The sequence below is a fragment of the Bactrocera neohumeralis genome, chromosome 2, assembly GCF_024586455.1.
Source record: "Bactrocera neohumeralis isolate Rockhampton chromosome 2, APGP_CSIRO_Bneo_wtdbg2-racon-allhic-juicebox.fasta_v2, whole genome shotgun sequence".
Taxonomy (NCBI): Eukaryota; Metazoa; Arthropoda; class Insecta; order Diptera; family Tephritidae; genus Bactrocera; species Bactrocera neohumeralis.
In genome coordinates, this window is record NC_065919.1 from 81,496,548 (window position 1) to 81,502,623 (window position 6,076).

Here is a 6,076-nt window from a genome sequence, read left to right on the forward strand (position 1 = left end):
TTGGGCCCCGAAGATATACATACAGCTCGTAGTCAACAATGTACCAAAGACGGAAGGTCAAATATTTTTTTTAAAAAATTTTTCTTACCAGGGCGCGTCCATTGACTCGTTGCATTGAATTATCATTCTAATTTTTAAAAGCTGGAAAAAACATAATCCCAAAATTCGAAACCGGTTGTTTCCTTTTGGTTTCAATAAAAAATTTATGTAAAAAGGAAGCAAATGGCTGACTTTGGGGGCCTTCTCCACAAACAAAAAAAAAAGGCGGCAAACAGCATTTTCAAAAAAGTTTTGGGAATTTATAAATGAAAAAAACACATTTCCATTCAATCAAATACATCGGGGCATGAGGAGAAAAGCAGAATGTTTCGTTTGAACAATTTAAGATAATTATTTGCATATTTGGGTTATGGAATATACATCAAATAACAAGTTTTAAATTGCCCCACCCCTGGAAAAATACCCCCTAAACACCCTAAAAAAATTACTAAAATTCCCATATCCGCTTGGGAGGGAAACATATTATTTTTTGTGTACAAGAAATTCCCTTTTATGTAAAACAAAAATTTTAAAATTTTTTTTTGTCCCAAACCAGCTAATTTTTTTAGATTGTTTGCCATTTGTTCTTTAAGTTTTTTTCCATCCATTTCAATACTACTGTAAAAACCCATCAAAGAAGAAGCGTTTATTGGACAAATTAGCCCCTGATATAAATATGAAATGATAGAAATTTTTAAAAATATGGGTGGACGGGGGAGAATTGATGATGGAAGGGTAAAAGGTCTTTTCATTTCCCTTTCCCTGTTGGAAAAAAAAAAATTCACAAAGGGTTTTTGTTAAACTCAATTTCTTTGGTTTTTATATTTTAAAAACCATTTCGACTCTTTTCACAACCATAGATTCTTCGCTCTTTTTTGCACCTTGTGTAAACTTTACATGGTCATTGAAACAAGAAACCCCGAAAAAAAAGTAAATTTAAAAAGGGGCAAGCGTTCAAGTACATAATTCCCCAATAATCAGGGTTTTTTTATGTCAGAATGTGATAAAGTCAAAAGTTTAGGCGGGAAGATTTCGGCATTCCCTTTTGAGTGTGTTATCAGAAAAAAAAAGTTGCTGAACTTTTTTGTTTTCTATATCAAAAAGCAATCAAGGTTTTCGGAAATCATAATACAGATTGTAAATATTGCCCAACTTTTACCCAAGCAATTTATTGAAAGATTTTTTGCGATCCAACTTTTTTCGCTGCGTGGAAATTTTTTTATTTTTCTTCTGTTATACCATCATTGGAAACAATTTGTTGGGCCTTCATGTTTGCTTCCTTCCCTTTTTAATTTTTCCCCTTTTCCTTTATTGAATTTATTTTTTTGGCAAACGGTGTGGAAAATGTCCCATTTTTTGATTTTTTTGTAAAAAAAAGTTTTAGGGAAAATTCCCATTAAAAAATTGTATCGAAAAATCTATTTTTTTCAGAAATTATAATTTTTAAAAATTTTTTGTAATTAATAATATTTTTAAAATTTTTTGGGGCAAAAAATTTTTTTGGTTTAATGTTTAAATTTTAAATTAAAAAAAATGGTTTAAAGTCCCACAATTTTCTTTAAAAATAATTTTTAGGTTTTTTTAAAGCGAGACTTTTTAAAAACCCAAAATTGGTTCTACTTTCCTCCCCAAATTGACCAGTAAAAAAAAATTTTTAAAATTAATTGAAAAAAATTTTTCTTTTGGCGCGTCAAAATGAAAAACCCATGCAAATTCCAAAAATCCTCTGCTTCTTTTTTAAAATAACCGCCGGGGGGAAAAATTTTTCCCCGAAGATTTTTAAACGCAAAACAGTTAAACCCCAATGAATTAAGCCAAAGGGCCGGGTAATACCAAACACCACGGGTTTTGAAAGCTGCCCCGGGCCTCTCTAATGTTTCCCAACGGATTTCTGTGTCGAGTAACGGGGCGCAAAAAAATCCGCCAAAAAGCAAAAAGAAAAAACATTTTGTTGTTTTTAATTTTTTTTTGTCTTTTTTTTGCCATTGGAATATGTGCTACCAGGTTTTGGTAGAAATAATTTTTGAAAAAGGTTGTAGAATAACCCCTTTTTTTTTTTACTTCCGTTTGTAATTTTGCTTGCGCCCAATTCCCCTTTTCAAAAAGGGTTTTCGCCAATTAAAACAAAAAAACCAAAAACCCCGCCTCTTTGGTGTTGTCCTTTTGGGGTTTCTCAAACAATTCTTTTAAATGGAAATGCTTGTCGGGGTTTTTTCCAAAAATTCCGCCTTTTTTTTTAATTTTAAAATTTATGGTTGACCAGTAATCAAAATCTCTGTCGAAAAATTTTGTTTTTAAAATTTTTTGTTTGGGTGTTCTTAAATACTTATATAATTCTGAGGAATAAAAAAAGAAAACAAATCATCCCTAAGGGTTTGACTGTGGACACTCATAAATTCTTTTTTGAAAAAATTTTCTTAGGGGGATTCCTTTTTCAATTTTTCCTTTTTTTTTATTTTTTTCCTCATTAGGGTAGATGAAAATAGTCTCAGAAAAAAATTTTCCCGAATGACTAAATTTTTTTTTTTTTTCTGATCCCGTTAAAATAAAAAAAACAATATTTTTTTTAATTTTTTGGAGGTTTTTTTATCACAATTTATTAGTTTCCCCACTTTCTTCTTTTTAGATAACACCGGGGCCCTTTTTGACTTAATTTTAATTTAAATACCTAAACTTTTCAGAACATAAATTTATCCCTTTTTAAATTTTATATGAACACCCCCATTTGGGTCTTAAAAACATCAATTTTATGGCCCCCCCTTAGCACGGGATTTCCCCGACGATCAAAAATTTTTAAGGAATTTTTTTTATTTTTTAAACATTTTTTGTGCGCCGGGTTAAAATTTCTTTCCTTTTTTTTAATTTTAAGTTTTAAAAATATTTCCAAGAGGCGGTTCCCAAAAATTTTAAATTGATTCAATTGGGTATTATCGGATTTCTTTTTTTTCATGAATGATTTTAAATCAAATTGATGCCTTTTGATCACAATTATTAAAGATATGTATGGCTAACCACTTCCATTGAAGTAAATATAATATAAATACTGTCACGTCTAAACGTATGAATCTAACAAATGTTACGATTCCCTAAGGTCTAGCTAGCCACGTCACGTGCCTTTACTCTTCTATAAATCAACCCCTTTAGGCTAAAAGTTTCGTACGTGACGGAAGTGCTCCGTTTCACTTTCAGCCTTAGTATTTTGTATTTGTCTAGAAATATAAGCGGAACTAAATATACTTTCAATAGCCATTATTTAAAAGCCTTCAAATTCTTGACAAGTTTTTTTGTGTTTACTTTTAAGTATTTTATAAGAACAACTTAACTTATCGTCATTTTAAATCTTCACTTGAGGTTTCTTGCGCAGTTTGATGGTTTTTCTCTTTTTGATTTGGCTCAGGTGCATACTTTATACTCAGTAGAAAATAGAGGAGGTGTATTCACTTGCGGTAACAGTACTGTGATTTATGCACGTTAATGTAATGCTGTTGGTCGCATTTACGGAAATTATAAAATTGGTTTTCAGGAAGTGTAATAATGCTAGAGACGTTGGAACATGTTTTTGACAACTTCACCGATTGCTTTCGGCGAATTTGCGTTTCTTAATAGAAACGGAGGTAAATATGCTCGGTCGCATACATTATAATTATATTGATGGGTTTAAGCAGATTAGCATTAAAGGCGAGCTGTCAAAAATATAATTTATAATAATAGAAACTGCCGACAACTTGCTGGAATGACAAAAACAACAAGATCAGTTTCAATTTACAATTTTAGATTTCCACTGATAGGTAATACTCTAACAAATTATCGTAAATTAACTCGAAAACTAATAATCGATATACAGTGTTCCAAATGAGTGATAAATATATTAATTTTTTTAGTATTGGCAAGTGCCATTTGTGTGTTTTCTTATTGGTTACGAAATACTCAAACAAATTATCGTAAAATAACTGTAAATTAAAAACATAATTTAAACTTTTATTCATCATACACCACGTGCAACCTTTTGAAGACTCATTTTTAATTCGAAATAAATACATAACATGATTAGGAAAATAATTAAGAGAAAATTAACTAATTAATTAGGGTAATATAGAAACATTTGAGTTCTATTTTTATGACCAACTACTGTAAGCATAAATGTACATATATGGTTGAGTTAATTCGTAGGCACAATGAATTCATGATAAATGGTTTCTACATTTGTCCCTTTCCATTTTCGGGGGTCATTAACTATCAGCCACTCTGAAACAGTGGGAGAGTAAAGTATGAGTCATTACTCTTTATGTATTTATCTAAGAATACTTTCATAATTAACAATTAAAGAAGTTAATAATAGGGGTATGTAATATACAAGAAACCCAACCAACATTTCTAAGAAATTGAAATGCTCAAATATGAACATAAGTTTAAGGGTTTAGAGGTATGGAAAGTACTTATTCCGTTACATAGCATTTTTGACGTGAAATTAAGTGACTTATTTATTAATAAATGCCTCACTGAAAGCAAAATGCTAGAAAAAGTCAATCAGGCACATATTTTTGTATGAGAGTCCTTGTCACTAAAGTAGTTGAAATTACATACATGTACAATTTAGATATATACAATAATATGTGCACATGTCACCGTTACTGAATGTAGCAAACAAATAAACAGTCCGAGTGGCACTGTAGTTTGATGGAATTAAAATGCTATATTTTGTTTCACATGAACAGTACCCCTGAGCAAATCTGTCATAAACATAGGGAATATTTTTGTTATAGGAAGGCAATGTTGTTGTTTTTTTGTAAATTAGTTACTAGATGAATGTGTACATAGTTTTAAATATTTATTGTCTGAAAATGCAATTTAACATGAAAATCAGGACTCAAGCGAGACGGGTTGGGGTAGTCGTTAGTTGTTGGACGAGAATCAGACTGAAGCAGCTTCAGGCAGCCTATGTACTTTGTAGGAAGCGACCAATCAACAGATGTTCAAAGTGAATTTAATAATATTTAAAACTATCATGAAACAAAAACACTGGGGGGATATGTATACATCTTCACCTACCATGAAAAGTGATATTCTGCTATTTTGCATTTGAGAATTTTTAATTAAATTTTTTTTTGATAATTTCGTCATTGATATTTGGACGAAAAAAACATAATTTTTCTCACTGGAAGAATTTAAGCCAATATTATAGCAGATAGTATGTATCCTCATTATAGTGCTTTGATAGATCTGAGAACTCTTAAAACTGAAACTTGGAGGATTGCTTACTTTTTTTCATAATCAGTAATAGAAAGGGACATCTTGGTAATAAAAATTCCGTTAGTGCCTTTCTATCAAGAAAGTGCATTATACTTGTAAGAGTGAGTAATATAGTAGATTATTTGGACTATACTCTTTTCGAAGATAAGCCTTCTTTTCTATTAAATGCACTTATTATTTTAAGTCACGACGTAGGAATCTTCTAAATATTGTTTAATAATAATTTACTATTACCATCTCACATTAATGACACTTCTTAAAGACATGCTACAAAGCCGTAAGCTCAACAAGTAGTCTCTATGTTAAAGTTCTTAAAAGAAGAAGGATCCTGTATCGCTGTAAATACTTCTGGAAAAGTGGCTGACTTATACGGATACTTTAATAATAAATCAAGTGCAGAAGTATCCAACTAGCACACACACACACTTTGAAACTCGGGATGAAATTGTCGACGTTGCATGTTTATTTCACGCTCCTCGGCGTGCTAATCCCACCATATATGTATAGATGTGTAGATGTAGTAGCAACCAGTTGGCAAGTTCATTGAATTTCGCGCAAACTCATTTCAACGTAGAAGCACGCACCTGATGAAATATGTAAACCTCAAGTGTCTGACGAGTGCTCAGTCAACTGGTTATGCCCCGTCAAGCAGTGATCTAGGTGTTGTTGTTTATCTAACAAATCTGTCACACATTAATCACAGAAATGCTTTCACTCTTGTGTCACATAATGACAGCACAGCAACAAGTATTTACGGTACACGTAAGTTAGATATATACGAACGGAT